Source organism: Erithacus rubecula, assembly GCF_903797595.1.
Source record: "Erithacus rubecula genome assembly, chromosome: 3".
Lineage (NCBI taxonomy): Eukaryota > Metazoa > Chordata > Aves > Passeriformes > Muscicapidae > Erithacus > Erithacus rubecula.
Genome location: NC_136689.1, coordinates 26,957,642 through 26,976,604, shown reverse-complemented (window position 1 = coordinate 26,976,604; position 18,963 = coordinate 26,957,642). Strand labels below are relative to the sequence as shown.

General features: G+C 41.6%; 1 protein-coding gene across 4 annotated transcripts in view; it reads left to right on the top strand.

The window, feature by feature from the left end:
* Positions 1-12,630: 12,630 nt before the first annotated feature.
* The window catches only part of SNX10 (sorting nexin 10), a 43,327-nt gene continuing 36,994 nt past the window's right edge, over positions 12,631-18,963 (top strand). The window contains exon 1 of one of the 4 annotated variants that reach the window (XM_079302363.1): positions 12,631-12,735. The gene's annotated coding sequence lies outside the window, so the exon portion shown is untranslated. Of the gene's footprint in view, positions 12,736-12,976; positions 13,090-17,967; positions 18,151-18,963 lie in introns of those variants that run through there. The other 3 variants (XM_079302365.1, XM_079302362.1, XM_079302364.1) reach the window with 3 other exon arrangements.

The following is an 18,963-nucleotide window of genomic DNA, read 5'->3' as shown; positions in this document are numbered from 1 at the left end:
GCAGCCACCATTTAATCAAACTACTATCAACATCCTGACAGACAAAGTGTCAGGTTGTATTCTGACTCTGTCAGTGTTTTTGTATTACTGCATTTTATTTTAATTTTCCTATGAACTTGTAGTTTGTTTCTTTAGTTAGTTAGGGCTGGTTTGTTTGTTTGTTGGGTTTTTTTAATATTTACACATACTAAAAAAGAACTGTTATTCCTATTCCCATATCTTTACCTGAGAGCCCTTTAATTTCAAAATTATTATAATTCAGAGAGAAGGAGTTTACATCTGCCATTTCAAGGGAGCCTCCTCCCTTCCTTAGCAGACATCTGTCTCTCAAACCAAGATATGTGGACAATCTGTTTCAAAAGAAGCCAAGAGAATGTCACCAATCAAGATAAATACAGTAATGGAGGCTACTATACAGGAGCCAATATGTTCACACAAGTTGGACAACAGAAGGCTGCTAAATGCATTTCATTCTTCCACTGTCTGCAATTCAAAGGCTGCTTGAACTTCTTTACTCCACCTGTTAAATTACCAATCAAAAGGCAGGCAATGAATTGTGGCTTTGGCTTTCCCAAAACCACCAAATGCTCTTTGTACTAAATATATTGGGATGGTGAGGAACTGAAAACCTATTTACTCCTTCAATCACCATGCACCACAAGAACCCTGGACAGGACACAACATTTCTGTTGAACAAAAGCCAGGTGAAACAGTGTGCAGGCAGCACACCTCCAGTCACCTGAGAAATGCTTGTGTCCTGACAGTGTTAATAGCCATTGTATTCATGATCCAGGTGGAAGTGCTTAAAACTTTTGCTTTTACAGAATCATACCTGGTAGTTCTTAGATAAATAGAAGAATTTGTGTGCTTCTCATTGAAATTTTGCTGTTTCACTAAACTGTCACAGATGTACAGGTGGTGTGTCTCAGTATTCTGCACATCACTGCTTAGAAAATGTATGTTATCCCCTCAATTTAGAAAAGAACCTAGTTAAATCTTTTTTTTTTTTTTTGTTGCCTTATAACTGATTTTACTCCTAGAGGGGCAATGGAGAACAAAACTACTAGGTTTAAGCATTTAAACATGTGGTTAGATATAAGACATATCTTAAATAAAGGTGTTGCTGCTTTTATTTCACCTTCTGGATGACCAAAGTGCCGGGGTAGCAGTGGTGGTGATTCAGCAGATGGCACTCCAGCCTGGGAGTCACGCTGCTGCCTGCACCCAGCCCTGCCAGCCCCCAGCAGGTGGAGTGGCCGTGCCTGCACTGCCTGCAGGAGATGATTGGGAGCCACAGGCACCTGTGACAACACCTGGCTGTGCATGGTGTGAACGGTGTCATGGTCTTGCTGGCATTCAGCCATCCTTGTGCCATCCTGCTGTTGACTCTTCCATGAGTTTCATGGCTAAAGGGGCCCTAAGCTGTTGTGTTTCAACAGCAGATTGCTGCAGTCTGTTCTTCCCCTTTCACAAAGGTGATGTTTGGGTTTCCCCATGAAACTGCAGAGAATTAATAGCCTGTGTGCTATTCTGCAATGAAATACCTTTTGTCTGCCCTATGTAAGGTGTTTTACAACCTATCAGAATACTAAGGATTGGGGTCAAACCAACAATATACCCCTTTTCCATGTTCAGTGCTCCAGAGTAAATGTGCTGATAGCGTTCTGGGTGCCATATTCAAAATACCAGATGATGCACCATCTTTCTGACAGACACTAATAATGGACTGCTCTTCAGCCATATTGGCCCTGATCTTGGTGGATGACTTCAAAGAGTTGGAAGATGGGGCTTTGAGCAACATGGTCTCATGGAAAGTGTCCCTGCTCATGGCAGGGGAGGTGGATCAGGTGATCCTTAGGGTCCCTTCCAGACCATTCTGTGATTCTATGATTCTATGCCACTGCAATATAACATATGGAAAAGGGGAACCATGAAAGCAGCTGCTCCTATAGGGTCATCTCCTTGTGAAGGTCCACTCAGGATGTGCTAGTCCCAAGAATGGAATGGCAAACAGTGGCCAAAGAATTTCAGAGACGAATGGTGACTTCCCTCAAGATGGTTTTAGGTATTGACATCTCATCCAGGAATCTAATTATGCTCATTGCTTGCTAGTGACCAATCTATTTGCTGCCAGTAGATCAGCAGTCAGAGCTCCTGTCATGAAGATTAGTGCCTCCATTAAGAGGATGTTGTGATCATTTAGAGGGAAGTAAGTGAACCAGGGGAATAGAGATAGTAACATAAGTCTTCGATATTAACTGCTTAAGTACGGGTCAAGGCTTGAATAATGAAGTTTTGATTTTCTTTGTCTCATGGCAGATATGTAAGATCCATGCTGAAGTTTGTAAATGCATTTTTAGGATGAATGACAAACTAAATATTAAACAAAAATTCAAAAGGTATGTAAAATGGCATGGATTAAAATCCCTGACCAAAGACATTGTAAAGGGTTATTTTAAGCTACCAACAATTCTGATGAAAAATAACAGCTTTCCAAGCTGAGTTTGAGGGAGTCATGGTTGCCTTCTGGCTTGTGATTTCATGGCTGCATGTCACACTGGTGGTGGTGTGATGTCCTAAATATAAGACTTACTATTTGCTTCACTGGCTTACAAATGACCTTGTTGAACATTTGGGCAGGAGGCAGAAGTTGTTTTACTCCATCCAGGACAGGTGTGGAGTGGCAGGAGAGAGCAGATATGGAGGAGTGCACACCAGCTGTACACAGAGATGTGCAGCTTGCCTGTGCAAATGTCCAAGGGCAACAGGAGAACCAGAGCAAATGGTGATAAACAGAGATTTGGGAAACGTCTCAACAGCTGAAGTGCTGCCTCTGCAAAATACAAATATTTCAAATTGGTTTAAAGATTATGCATTGATAAATTGCCATTTTTCCAATAAAACTGTAGTGCTGAAACGGCCCTTGGAGCAGCATCTACCAAAATATTCCTGTTCCTTTTGCAGTAGCACCACTCACATCCTACAACATACAAATGCTGGACTCTACTCACAGAGCTGACCTGCAAGGCTGAGGATGCAGAAAAGCACCTGAAGAAGAACAGTGAAAATAAATGAGAGCATTTTGCCCATATAGACAGAATGATTGAGTATATACTGGGGATGTTATGTAAAAACAAAAGACACAGAGCTTTTTCTTTTCTTACACAACTGCAAGAAATCTGTAACACTAAAGCCATCACAGGCTTGATTCCTATTCCTTCACTCTTTCCCATGACGGATATAAACTTCTCTCAAAATAAGCAATGCTGCATTTATAAAAAAAGAGACAAATTTATTTGATAGTGCTTTGAAGAAGCAAAATTAAAGTTTAAGGCAATACCAAAGCTTGAATTAGCAGAGGACAAGGTATGTCCTTAAAGACATTGGCACAGAAGTAGATGACAAGAACAGTTACAATCTTAAGAGATAATCTCTCTTAGTGGAGAAATGAGGTTCAGATATTTCAACCAAAACTGAGATTCAACATCCTTCTCTTGCTTATCATCCTTCATATTCCTTGCCATCTGAAGCTGCTCAATTAGAATGGCCACAGACAGCCTGCTGTTTGTGTCCATTTTGAATAAGCAGAAAACCAGATCCAACCTCATCTTTTTGTGTCTGACCCAGCCACATATCATTATAAAGACAATTTGGCAGAGTCTCACTAGAAATTTACATGCCACTTTCCTGTACTTAGTGATAAATTAACTCTATAGCTGCTAAGGCTGGTCTGAGGGGAGGTCAGTGTATCAAGGCCTAAAGATATATTGCAGATATGAATGAATACATACTCAGCAAAGGCAGGTGAGTGCTACAGGTAAAGAGCTGCTTATGTAGTCCCTTGAAATCTCAGTTCTTCTCTCTGTTCCCCAGATATTGCACAATTTTTCTGTAATCAGAGTATAATCTCTGTAACAGCAGCAGCAAGCCCAACTACCATGCTCTCCATTCGCAAGGGCAAAATGCTTCTTTATTATTTTGTTTTGGTTTGGCTTAGTAATACAAAAACTTTCTGGGAAAATAAATAAATTATTGCAAAACTGCTTCTGGTTTCTTGCTTAACTGTGCTAATGAACTGAGAGAATGCAGTGCAGTACAGCATGGAAATAATTACATGAAATCACAGCAAGTGCATACTGGAGTCCCACATCCCAAACTGAGATGAGACAGGAGGCATTAAAAATCTCTCTAGGAATAGTGCAATGTCAACAAATCTGAAGGTCAGACTAAAGACTTTTGTAAAAATTTAACTAAGAACCACTCTTCTCATATTATGTTATTATCCAACATTGGTAATTTACAAGGTATTTGAAAAAAAACCTCAAATGTTTTGAAATTTGGAGTCAGAAAGAGGAAATCAAGCCACAGGTAGAAATTAAAGACAATCAAATGCCTAAAGCTATATCTAGTTAAGTGACATGTTTCAGACAGGTCTTGGCATTAGCTTTTTTTTGGCCATGTAATATAATTTAAAAGCCTCACACAAGAACATTAAGGGCAGACAAAGCAATGATCTACATCCAGGACTTGTCTACACAGGAAAGAGCTAAGAATAACCACCACAGAGTATCTGCTCTGCAACAGCTTTCCATGGGGACATTTTTTTTTTTTTTGCCCTAAGTATGCATTTGTGTGGTTTAGCTGACCATGAGAAGTGAGCTGTGTTAAAAGCAAACAAAAGCATCCATCATGGAAAACAAGAGCATCTTCTTTAGGAACTGGTACACCACAGCTTCTGGGCTCTCAATTCTGCACTTCAGATTGTTTCCCAGTAACCACTTTACATGGATCAATCCAAAGTGCACTACTCCTGCACTGTAAATGTACAAAATGAAGGAAATGGAACAACAGACCACATGGATTCATGATGAGGTAATGGTCAGAAGCTGCTGAATTGTGGTGCTGAGCTACTGCTGCAACTCACACATTTCATCTCACAAAGCCCAGGCTGCCAACTGCAAAGAAGCAACAATAGCCCAGCACTACTCATACCCTACAACATGTTTCTTTGGCTGCAAATGGCATTGCAGGTGTTTCTCAGGCAATCAAGAAGCTCTTTCAAATATACTAGTGCATACGGTGTAATTGTAAGTTCAAATACTACACAAATGTGACTGTTTATTCCATGTAGATTTTAGACTGAGTCTCGAATAAGTAGCATCTTTCCTTCACTGTAATAACCTTAAGACAATGGATACACTCTTCTGAAAGGAACAGAATATGTGGGAAACAGGGATGGCCAAACCTGTCTCATGTGCCAGGCAGCAGGAGGCATCTGATGCATCCGACTTTCTATTAAAAGAATGAAGCAAAACATTCTAAAACACAAAAGGTGATTCTGAACAACTGATAGTTTTGCTTGCCCATCTTCTTTGCCACAATTTAACTGGCCTGCTACCAACACCCTGACTGACAGGGTGTCAGACTGTATTCTGACTCTGTCAGTGTTTTTGTACTGCTGCATTTTATTTTAATTTTCCAAGTAAAGAGTTGCTATTCCTATTCCCATATCTTTGCCTGAGAGTTCCTTAATTTCAAAATAGTAATAATTTGGAGGGAGGGTGTTTACATTTTCTATTTTGAGGGAGGCTCCTGCCTTCCTTAGCAGACACCTGTCTTTTCAAACCAAGACACACATGTTCTTGTAAAATTTATTTGCAGCAATGAGGTATTGATATAACTAAAAGTGACAGCCATTGACATGTCAAAATGCTGTAGGTACAGGTTGCCTATGGGAATCTTAGTTTAATTATGCAGGTTTTCCTAAAATAATAAACTCTTGTCAAAGAGTTCATCAAATTGGCATTTGGAGGGTATATGCTTATTCCTGGGCTGAGGAAGAGACTAAGTTACACTGAGGCAACATAGTTTTAAATCAACTTAGCACATTAATACTAGGAACTGTACCAGTATATTTATTCTGGCAAAAAAAACCACCTTAAATGGCTTCTACAGGAGCACAAACCAGCATGTAACCACATGGCCAAGGCAGGGGAAATGGCAGGAGGAGTCCACCATTGGAGCAAGCATCGTTCCTCAGCCTGGAGAGATCCATCCACAGGCAGCATCTCAGAGCACTGGGAAAGCAAGGGGACAGCCTTTAGCTTAAACCTCTATTGTTTCCTGCTAATGAGATTCCATGAACCAACAGAAGTCATTGGTGCACAGTGACTTGTTTGGCTGCCACATCTTCAGCAGGGGTGTAAGCCCTGAGACTTTGCTGTCAAAGCACCGATGGGAGAGGCTTGCTCTGGGTGTGACTAGGATGTTAGGATGTCTTTGGAAAAGCAATCTGTTGCCCAGTACCCTGACCACTGCCAGACACTGTAAACCTTCTTGTTTCCAAGCCTCCTTCTCCTAGTTGCATCTCTGCTGCTCTGAATCTTCTAACTCCATTGGTATCCACCTGGCTTCAGCTTGCCTTCAAATATTCACCACTAACTTGACCCCTCCCATCCGTGCTAATCTCAGACAAAAACAATAAATCCAAATACCTTTAAAAATTACTAATTCCTCCCAGCCTCTTTATTGTCACACCTGGTTCCCATTGCTGGTACTCCAACTTCCTTCTGCCTGAGGGGAACAAAAATTTACCTCACCAAGCCATTGCACAGACACTGCCTAGAAGTCAGCTGCAGGAGTCTCACCCTCCTCACCAGGTGAGACCCACTTGCCCCTCAGGTTTGGGGTCCCATCAGCAAAAGAAGCAAGTTTCCAAGGATTCAGGAGTGTGGTGAGAACTGTGGGGTAATCTGCCAAAGGAAATAGATGCTCATTTGGAAATACACAAATACAACCTGCTTAAAGCAGAGCTCCATCTAAAGTCTATGAAGAATGGCTAATTTTTGAAGTTTTATTTTACTTTTTCCTGATATGGAATAAATGGCACATGATAATTTATTGCTGATTTCTTTTTGTCAAAAGGAAAAACAGAAAGAATTATACCAACTGAGAGTGTTTGGACTGAAAATATCAGAAGCCTCTTCTTATTCTACCTCTTTTTATGAATGTATCAGGACAACAGTGGGCACTACACAGTCATCCACATAGGCTCTGCCTTTTATATGACATGCATATTTTCTGTGCTAACAAAATGGCAGCTCAAAGCCAAGCTTCTGGAAACTTTATAAAAAGCTACCATTTTATAGCCAGTCTGACCCAGACATCTCCCACTTGAGGTATAGAATTGCCTTCGGCTGCTGCTCTGGACCTGGGGGCACAGGTGCTTTTAGAGGACCAATTAAATCCTGGGCAATCTGAATGGTGTGAAGGAGATATTTGCATCTGCCTGGACTACAAACATCTAATTACGTTGTATAAGCAGGGAAAATAGGGCAGCCAGCTGCTTGGCTTTTGTGCCCTGGATGCTGTAGAAAGGGACACAAATAGAAAGGGAAGATAGGAAAGATGGAAAAACCCCACCTACTTGGAGTCCCCTTCAAGAACAAGATTGTTCTGGTCTCACATTCTGCAAGAAACTAGCACAATAAGAAACTGCATCCAATAGGAAACTGCAGATTGAAAGCCAGCGTATGAGACTCTCCCAATCAAGCACTGCTTTAGACTATTATAACCTTCTCTGAAATAGCCACAATTATCAAGCCAAATTTTAGGGCTCTGTATCTTTTGTTACTTTAGAATTCAACTTTGATGTTTATTTTAAATGGTCAGTCTGGTGTATTCATGCAAATAAACAGTGGCTCTATGCCACTTTATTAAACCTGACTTTGAGAAATGAAACTAAGCAGAATAAAAATCGCCTAGAAAGAAAGGAAGGAAAAAACTTGTAAGAAACAACTACAGGAGAGAAAAATGAAAAGAAAATCTGTATTACTCTGCTCTTACCAAACATGTAAAGGAGGAGTCCCTTTAAAAGTATTAATGTTTCTTTCATCCTTGTTTATTTTTTTCCTTGCAGAGTATGCAAGTCCAGCAGGTTGACTAGACAACGCTATGCAAAACCAAGTGTGTGGCAATGAACCATAGCTCTTTCTGATGGTTTTCAGTTTTTAATAAGGCTCTTGGCTTCAGCTCAAGTTGAAAAGATGGAAAAGGAATTTCATTAATAATCCTTTTCTTGTCATATGATAATTTTCTTCTTCACACTAAAAACACCAAGGCCTTGCATTAGACCTTGCCTTCAGATCAGATATAGTATGTTAAACTGGAATTAATTATTGGTAAAAAATGAAAAAAGTGAAACAAAATAAACAGTCCTTTTACATATTACATGCAAATCCAAATAATCCTCTCCCTGCCACAGTCTGACCCAATTTTGCTTGGGCAGACTTTGTGCTTCTAAGGCCGGCACTTTTGAGACTGCAATTTAGCAGATACTGGTGAATTTGAGAGCACAGTAATTGCAAAAACAAGTCTAAAGCTGCTGAACTCATTGCACTAAAATGTCCAACTTGTTTATTCTAACCAAAAGTCCTTCCTTAGCCATGGTCATCTAATTGGACAAACTAAAGCCAAGAGTTCCATTCTTTCAGCAGTTTAGATAGGAGAACATTTGCCCAAGATGCATGAGGGAACATCCTGTTTGCAAGTGGGAGTATTTAAATTTGTTCAACTGCTTATTGCCACACATACTTGGAAAATGGATACAAAGTAGTAGCAAGACACTGAAAAATGTGCTGATTTCATGCTTTATTGAAAATAAGCTACAAAGAAATCCCTCCTTGCCAAACATGACACTATAGTTGAGGGACAGTTGTTTTCCACCACAGAAACAAACCAGTAAGGGGAAATGTTTGCAGAGTTCCTTCTTTTGCTCATCTCACTCTTTTCTTAATCCTTACACCTTCCATGAGATGAAAACACTGAGCATGTTTACCAAGCATTTTTCAGAACTGCCACCATTGACACAACTCCTCTCATTTTTTATTAATGCTTTCTAAGAGTAATGTCTAAGAATCCCACTGCAGCCTAAAGCTGTGTGATTTCCTCCTCTTCAGCCGTGAAAAGGAAATGATGGGAAAGTCTTAAAAATAATACTTTAATTTGTGTTCATAATATCCCACATTTCTTTGTTCTTTAACTCTAGTTATTTAGTTTGAAGCAGTGTATTTTGCAATTTAAGAACCTTCCTTTTCATCTGGAATTTTTCATTATATGATCAAGCAGTCAGGATGCAGTACTGTGACGTTCTCTGGATGCAGAAATTTATTCATCTTGAATTAAATAATTGAGGTATTATAAACATGGGGTAACACAACCAGCATTGTAATCCCTCTGTGACTTTGGCTAGGTCTATGTTAGCAAGCAGCAGGATTCCAGCAGGAAAAGCTCCTCAATACAAACCAGTTTACGTGGAAGTTGTAACCTTCTTTTTCTGTGTGCTCTGGAAGATTTATTCCAGGCTAGCTCCATCAGTGGTTGGAATGCAGCTTTTTGTTATGTTTCATACATTTCTTCCTGTGTCTTTTGGGGCTGCTCCACAAAATGAACCAAAGACCAGGAAGGAAGGGTAACCAGAGATTTGGTCCAAAAAATACATACCGCACCTAAAACAAAAATGTCAGTGTAGATGAATGTGCACTTAAGTTTACGCTTATGAATAAATGGAGGGTCATATCTGTGTCAGATTTAATTTGAAATATATCAAACTGATGGAAACATAGCAGAATAAAATATTTTTCCTGTGGAAATTTTAAGAAAGAGATGTTGTGGAATAAAGTAATAAAATTCCCGCTTCTTTTTGTTGTTGAAATGTGGAAAAAATACTTTACATAGATTTGATAACTCCCTGAAGCACAGGGAGTTTATCATAGCATTGAGAGGCAAGTTCTTGGAGTAGGGAAAGAAGTCCCCTGGAACCAGCAGGTCAGCCAATGCCAGCAGCAGGCCCCATCACCCATTCCAGCTGCACCCTGAGAAACACTTGGACATCATGACAGGACACAGTGCTACTGGCAGAAGGAAACTGGATAAAAATATCTTGAGGACTTCACAAGAACGCACAGGAATTTCCTTGATAAAAATTTTCATCTGTCAATAGAACTAAATTGACAACACCAGTTTTAGAAAACTCCCCCTCACCATGATTTGTGTCTCTTTCCTAGGAAATCAATCTCCTTTTTCCAGTCCTTTTGTTGTTTTTCTCCTTCATCTTTCCTGATCAGCTGTAATAATCTTGAAGTTTGCTGTTGAGCTGAAAGCTGTTTCCACTTCAGTAGGTCTGTTGGTAGATGCTCTGAGCAATAACCAACTGGTCCCTCTGAATTCTTCCATGAGACAGCTTTATATAGATCAAGGCAGAGAGCCTGCTTTTCTGGCAAAAGCAAGGAGGAAAAGCAGTTGGAGTGTACAGCCCTCATCATCCATGAATAAATGGAGAGAAGAACATAAAATAAACATAATGAAGGTGGCTTAGATTAGGAAAATTTTGTCCATGCTAACAAAAACTGGGTACACTGACCAAACTAGGTTATGGAAAGAGAAACCCAGCCCTGTGAGGAAATCCATCAAGAAGAGATCTTTCACTTCAGAACAGAAAATGTGAATATTATGATGATTGGCATATGGCCCTCCTGATGCAAGCTTTCCTATAAAAATAGGAAGGGAGAAAAATTCTGTAGGGTCATCATTCACATCTTCATTCTGCTGCTTGTCACAATCATCTTAGTAAGGTCTTTCATTTACCATTCTCTCCTGAAATATATCTGTGCACCATAGCCTTATGAAAGGTGATTATTCAGTACAGCACTGAAGTGGGAGAGAATAAAAAAATGTCTGGAAAATGAATGAAGGACTGAAATCCTACAAATAAACAGTTTGGAAGTTTGAACAGGCCAAAAGAAAAAAAAAAATGTGCCCTGTCATAATTGTTCTTTATTCCATTAAGAACAATTGGCTTTATAGTCCCTATTGTCAAATCTCTAATTTGACTATAGCTAATTACAATTTTTTTTTGGTGGCAAATTGTGTGGCTTATAGGTAGCACTATTTCACATTTATGCAGAGATAATGAAGGTTTATAAATCATACTGATATTAATTTTTGAATGCTAGAATATAAGAAAAAATTGATTTGTGAAAATGAGTTTATACTGACAATCCCACAGAGGGCTATTTAATTATGTTAGTCTCATTCTTTCATTTCAGTCTTTTCCTATTCTGGCCATCCTTTGTGAATCTTTTTTTGGACAGGGTGGTTGCTCAGAGCCACCACTCAGCACAACATCTGACAGCAATAGCAAAAAAGGTGATTTTCAGCCTTTAGGTGTTTCCACCATCCTACCACAAAATTTGGAACTACAGGACAAGTGACATTTGGAGCCCTATCTACACTCACATGGGGTGTCCACTGCCAGTGATGGTGAACCACCCTTGCCAGATATTTTGTGGAAAAAACTGATGCAGACGCTTCATGTAACATCCCTGTAATTCTCTGTACCCTGTTACTGTGTTCCAATAGTTGTTCATCTTGATCTCTACCTGTCTCTGCAGCGTTTTGATTAAGAGCTCTTATCAGATAAAAAGTTTTGGAGTACTCAAGACAAATTATTAACTATTTTCTTTGAGAATTTTTATCCTAGAACTTGCTTCATATTTTGATGTATTATGAAAAAAGTTAGTCCACAGTACAGAAAAAAAAAAAAAAAAGCTAATAAAAATTATAGCCTTTTCAGTACCTAGAAATTAAATAAGTATGTATAATGGTACTAAACTTATTTTTCTTTTTCAAAATAGGAGAAGTTGCTCAGATTTTCTGAGGATTCTTATCAGTACTGAGATAAGCAAAGATCATTCAAGCTCTTCAGAAGCAGAAACCCTTACTCCTTCTTATTGCAACAGAAAATTAACTCTTTTCCTTCCACCCTCATCAGTGGATATTTTCCAAGGCTCTTTCATTTATTACTCTTAAACAAATTTCATCAGGAAAGAAAAGCCTTAACAGCAAGAGACAAGAGCTGTCACAGATAGACTATTTCCCCCAGCTTGTCAAGCTCTTTCTCAGAAGACAGATTCCAAAACCCAGGAATCCAAGGTTTCAGGGTTGTGACATAATCGCTATTACGAAGAAAATCTCCAGGTGATGGCACAGAACATTAATCATGTATTTTACCCTCCTCTTGGAATTTTAACACCTAGTCAGTGAGGAAACAAAATTACTAGAACACTGATTTCCTGAGAAACCAAGTAAAGCCAAGAATAAACTTTCAGGAGATACTTTATTCATCTTTTAAAAACTAGTTAATTGGATCAATCACAGAACAACAGGATCATTTAGGTTGGAAAATATCCCGAAGATAATAAAATTCAACCTTTGACCTATCATCACCTTATCAACTAGAGCACAGCATTAACTCCTGCGTCCAGTCATTTATTGTAAAATTGCAGGGATAACTTTAATTTCTTCTTAACTAAAATGCTTCTTAAAAACTCCCAGTAAACCTGGACTTTTTCAGTCTGAGCACGACGCGTCCTTAGGGTGCGATCCCACGAGGCGCAAGCGGCGCCTCCGGCTGAGGCATCACAGGCTGTAAACACCCAAGAGCCCGACTCACTCCAGGGGACGCCATCACGGGATGTGGGGAGGATGCAGATCCCATCAGGATCACAGGACACCTCCATCCCTCAGGCTGGGGCTGTCAAACCCTCGGCTCGAGGAAAGCCATCCCTCCACGGCTCCTCTGCGGCTCCAGGCCCGGGCGGGGCGGGCAGCGCGGCCCCGCCCGCTCCCGGTGACGCGCCGGCTTCTCCCGGCTCTGGGCGGCGGCGGCGGCGGCGGGTGAGCTGTGCGGGACCGGGACCGGGATCGGGATCGGGATCGGGATCGGGATCGCGGCCGCGGCTGTCAGACCCTCCGGACAGCGGGGGTCACCGGAGCGGTGGGGCTGTGCGTGTGGAGCCGGGAGTGAGAGGTGCGGGCCGTGCCGGGGCAGCGGGTGACGGGAGGGCACAGCTCGGGGGCACGGCCGCGCTGCAGGGCGGCTCGGGAATCCCTGGCCCGGTAACCAGCCCTGGTTCGGCAACCAGCCCGGTTCGGAAACCAGCCCCGGCCCGGCAGCCAGCCCTGGTTCGGCTCCTCCCGGCCCTTCCGAGTGTTTTCCCCCCCCGATCTTTGATAGAGAGCTCCGCCGCGGTAAGTGACTGCCCTTAGCAATGATTAACGCCGGGCAGGGAGATGATTTGGTTTAAGCAACTGCTAATCTTGTTTTGGTCCGCTCTCTTTGTTTTGCTGTAGCGAATCCATCGCCTTTGGCAAGTGTGATGTAAATATCACAGGGATGTGCTAAAGCTCTGTGTGTGTGTATATACTATACATACATATCGTGTATATACATTATGTAACATGCAATATACATATACATATATAAATACATAATGAATATCACAGCATGCTTTTGTATTAAGTGCATTATATTCGATGTGCTGTCCTGTTAATCAGGAGACTGCCTTATGTTATTTTTAAGTTCTGTGTTATCTAAGTTAAGCAGCATGAGAAATTTTTAGGTGCAGAGTGAACAAAACTGAAAGTGAAATCTGCAGACAGCCTATGGAAACAGAGTATGCAATTAAAACTAACGGATTGATAAAGCAGTGGGAGTTCCAGCGTCTGAGGGCTGCTGGGTTTGCCTCGGTGGTGTTTCTGGAGCTGGGCACAAAGGCAGGAGAGCAGCTGCCGGTGCTTTCCTCAAGGCGCCCTGTTTGCTGCTCATCTCACCCTTGCTGGGATCACACCCCTGTGGACACAATCACCCTCGGATCAGGACAGCTGGCTGGCTGTTCTCACAGCCCTTCAAGGATAGGGCACTTCTGAGTCAATATTGCCTAATTCTGCCAGCAGTGTCCAGGGGATAAGTAAAAGCAGGCAGAAATGTGGAGCCAAGCCCTTGGGGATGAGGGTCTGGCTCACTCGGGTGTGTTTGAGGCACCCACCTGGCACATCCCCACTTCACCCATGACCCGGGGGAAACTGCAGCTGGAGTTTGCACTGCCCACTCTGCTTCTCACATTGACAGAAATAGCTCAGATGAAGGAAAAGGATTTCCTGTTTGTGCTGGGGACAGCTGAAACTGAAAGTAATGCAAGGCAGGGTTTCCCTGAATGGCACAATACTGGACTTCTTTTAGAAAAGTGGAAATACCAATGTTTTCTTTGTGTAGAAATATGCAAGTAATAATTATGCCTGACTCAGCCTGGGGTATTATTTATGATGCTTGACTTGAAATCCAGAAATCTCTTGTTTATGATGTATATTTTGTGTTGGATCTGATAAGTATTTGCCTTTTAATGAGTTAAAAAACTTTGCATTGATACACCATGGTTATAGTCATAGAAATACATGTACCTTTATTATAGATTATGATGATGGTTTTAAATTTTATTAGGAAAATAATTATACTTAATTTTTTTTTTTTTTAGAAAAGAGGGAAATATTTTGAGAATATTACTATTAAGGATTAGTGCTCTTCTATCATTGCAAAACAGCTGTGCTTCTCCAGATAAACTCCTGAAGAACAGCTGTTCTGGAGGTTATCCAGCCCTGGTAGATCTTCTTGAGCTAATTCTGTGATCTCTGCATGCCCACAGTGCCAAGATGATTTTAGCATGGGTGCAATGTACAGGTCACACGTGAGTGATGCCCTGCTGTGCTGAGGCTCCAAATGTCCTGAATTTTCCTTTCCCAAGCACTCTGCCATACTGAGCAAAAACACTGAAGGTTTGGGTCAAACTGAGCAGTTCTCCAGCTTGAGAACTGTGAAGTGGGCTGTCACTATTGAGCCAGGACTGGTGACATGACTGATGCAAGGCAGTTCGGTGCTGCCACGAACAGGTGAGGAACAGACAATAATAAGGGTGTTGACAGAAATTTCAGATCCATTGTGCTGCTGCACATGGATCTCTTACAGAATAGCTTTTTCCACCCAGACACAGGCCATGGCAGTCATCAGTTTGAACATACCTAGCTAAGCTAGCCTAAAGCACCTTTCCTTGATGCTTCCCTCCTCCCTTCCCCTGGCAGCTTATTGCCCCTGCCACAGAGCAGCATTGCCTTTGGCCTCCTGGGATCAGGCACTTGCTGCACTGGTGCTCCCCTCCTTCTCCTGGGCAACTCTTCTCCTGTGCACTGAGAGATGCTCTCAAAGATACCAATGCAGAAGTTGGGTCTTTCTGACCGTAAAGATCTGAATCAGTCTTGTGGCCTCATTTTAGTCAATTTCTGCTCAGTATATTTCCTAATTGCCATCGTTTCAGGCAACTGTATAACCTTCTCTGCTTTTGTCACACAATTTTGTAACTTCTCCATGTGAAAGAAGGAAGCACTCCTCTGGCAGGTCAATTTAAAAAAGAAAATGCAAACAAAAGCCCAAAACCACAAAAGAACAAACCCCACGCTATGATAAATCACAGAGCAAGAAAGTTGTGAATATTTACTCAGCAGCATGTACTGCTGGGGCTGTTTCTTGCTTCCTGGAAGTAGGTTGGTAGACAGGTATAAGACAGGTGACAACTTTAGTGTATTGTATCTCTGCCATGTGTCACATGGATCTTATTTCCATGTGTGTGGTGTAGTATGCACAAGGTTTTGGCTTTTGTAGACAGAGAAGTGAAAGAGATCTCGATAATTTAAGTTATTGTGTTTTTTCTTTCTTCTCATTAAACATTTTGCATATTTTTATTATCTAAAAAAATCCAAACTCTTACCAACTTTTTTTGTTTTTCCAATAAGAATACAAAGAGAAAAGCACAGCTGTGTGTCCTACAGGAATTTCCTGAGTTCTTGGCAAGATGGGTCTTGGAAAAGAGAAGCAAATCATGCTTTGTGTCTACAGGGAGTTACGTACACAAGGTTGCTGTGTAGTGTTTGGCTCTGGATCTTTGTATCATTGCTTGCTAAATCTCTACACAGAACTTAAGAATAGAAACACCTTTCGTAAGCATTCTTCTTCCCCAGCTTGGAGGGGAAAAAAAGAAACCCAGAAGAATCCTTGATTAGTATGTTTACAAAACATTCATGTTTTGTATATAGACACTGAAAGGCAGGAAGGCAGAAATAAAGAGCTGGTCATGCCACTTCATTGGTGGCTGCAGGTGTGACCTCTCCACCCACAGAAAGCGAGCTGCCATCACGATTTCCTTGTTGGCAGAAGCTCCAACTGAATCACACGCTTGGTCAACAGCTCTCTGTGCTGTTAAAATGGGCATCTGTGGGAGGGAAAGAAGAAGCAGAGAGACTGCACAGACAGCTTTCAGCAAAGGAGCTGAAACCACCTGCAGCATGGACAGACCCTCACGGTGGGAGATGTTGCAGAAGGAGCAGGGTCTCCTGAGGAATCCATCTACACTGCACATAGCACCAAAGTGCTGCCTGGGCAGCATCCAGCAGTTTGGGCACAGACCAATGGCCTGATGTGTGTGACTGGTGCCTTCCAAGATGACTGTCCAGAGGGATCCAGAGCCTTAGTGTGAGGCTAGCACATGACCTACAGTTAATCCACCCTCTTCTTGAGCAGCAGCTGAAGAGTGAATAGGACACCTTGTGAGCGTTCACAAAGACACCGAACGTCTAAGTTTAGCTGTCTGAATCTTGTCCAGATTTCTGCAGACCAGGCAGAACAGTGGGAGTTTTAATGGAACATAATCCAATGATGAAACCACAAGTAGTTCTGCAATTCCCACAGTGTTCCTCCAGGGATCCTCTTGCGACTTGGAGAAATTCAAACCAGTATTTTTTTTTTCTCAAGGCCTAATTAATGAAATATCTTCAAAGAATCCTTAAATGTCCCCAGGGCTCTTGGTTTCAGTTTCCTTTCTGATTTTGTTGGGCCTGTTTTCCACAGAGAAAAGAGTCCAAACTGTCTGCCAGCCTTTGTGCTGGCACTTGACTTGCTCTCTGGTGCATTTACTCCTTAGGGGACAGACATAAAGTTCTTGCTTGTTTTCTTCTGCTTTGCTGAAAGTCTGCAGTTAAAAGGAGTATGTCTCTGAATTGATGCTTTGCAGGTGTTGTTCAGGGTGTTCACACTACACCAACACTGCACATTGTCTCACTGGCACCTCAGCATGACTTATGGCAAACTGTCTCCCACTATGGCAGATTAATTCATCAATACGTATGAACTTTGAAAAAACTATTACAAAAAGCCTCACACTGTGGGTCTGGCCCAAAAGGAAGTACTTGAAGGACTAAAGGGAATATCTCTTTGCTCCAGCATTTTCATGTTACAGATTGTCACAGAGCTGAGGGACAGGATGCACACCAGCAAGTTCCATTTGTTTGAAAACAGATAAACCAGCAATGATTTCATTATGGACCTTCTCTCTTGTGCATGAAAAGAGGAAGCAATTTACCCTCCATGCCTGCTTTTTTGTGGTGTGAAGGAATTCCTGTTTCCTGATATTGAAAGGATTAATGGCTTAAGAAAATCACTTCTTCCTTTCCCTTTCTTCTCCACCAGAGATGTCTTGGAAGATGGACTCACTTACAGCTATAGCTGCATTTCAAAGCCAGTTGTTCTACTCTGTAATAAAGCATCTATTTTACTGTAGAATTGACAATGGATAATTTACTCTGACCTCTGTTGGTGTGCTGCCCACGCATCCTTCAAGTTCCTGCTCCTCCTTTCCCTCAGGGGAGCCCTAGCTGCTCACCTACCTTGCTTCTTGTGTACAGGAGCAGTCACCAGGTTATAAGTTTTGCCTTCTAATAGTCTCATTGTTTTAATTGTGTAATGGTGATGTGTGGTTTTAAATTAGTCATAACTTCAGCTTCTGTTTTAATGAGCTCTTCAGTTGCCTTCCCAGAGGGGAAGGCTTTGTTTTCTCATGAGCAGTGTGTCTTTTCCCAGAAGAAATGAATTTTTACATAAAAAAAGGTGAGGTGGCAGTGGAGGTGTTGGGGAGTGATTATGGGGAGAAGGGACGTATCTGCAAGTCTCAGGCACTGAAGAACATCTTGATAATGCCAGAGCCTATGACGTGCCAGGCATTCGTGTATAAATAGTCACGTTGGCATGTAGTGTCATTGCAGTCATGCTTTGAGAACAGCTGAGTCTAACAGCCTTGCACAGCCCAAAGACACCCTCACATGTCTTCAGAAATAATAAGACTGGTGTTTAATGCCTGAGACACGAGCTGTCCTCCCCAAGGATTTAAGACTACGTGGCATTTGTTAGATCTGTTTGGCCACTGTTTGCAGGTATGACTGGAGTTGGGGAGGCAGGAAAGCAAATCACCCATTCCAGATGGGAGAAGGCCCTTTGTCTCCCCCTCTCTGGGTGGATGAAGATGAATCACAGAATATCCCGAGTTGGAAGATCTGTTTGACCTCCTGGCTGGGAAGAAGATGTCAGCAGTAGGTGTGCAATCCAGTGCCAAACCTTAGAGTGGAAATGCAAGATCCTCTCCCAGCTGAGGCCTTTTTTTGTGAGCTTTCCACAGCTGAGTTGCAGGGGTTTAATGCACAGGGGTTTAATGGTAGGTTGCTGTTAATAATCCAGGTCAGCTTGCAAAGAAAGCATCTTGATTTTCTCAGGAAAGCTATCCATCAGTATTTGCACCAAACCTTGTGACTAATGCAAGACAACCACAAAGATAATTTGGGGTCCTGTGAGCTATTTTAAAGAAAACATAAGGCAATCTTTAGTCTTCAGTCAGACTGGGAAAATAATATCCTGAATTATGGCATATGTACATAAGCAATGATTGTCTTTCAAAAAAGGATTATTTCCTTTTCTCCAGGGTTTCCAGAGGCATAGATCCTTTGGACCAAGGAGAGTTGTACACATTTAATATCTGTTCTTAGAGTAATAACTTTGCTTGAATAAATAAGACTTTGGGACTTATAGCCAGTGAACAACACTATGTAAACACTAGTTGACACTCCAGCCTGAGGATCACTAGAGCTTCTGTCATTCCAACCTTGAGTGGAAATTGACTTGTCCTAGACATCTGAAATAGAAGTTTGTTAGCAGTGTGGAAATATCATAAGCGGGTTCATGTATATGATTGC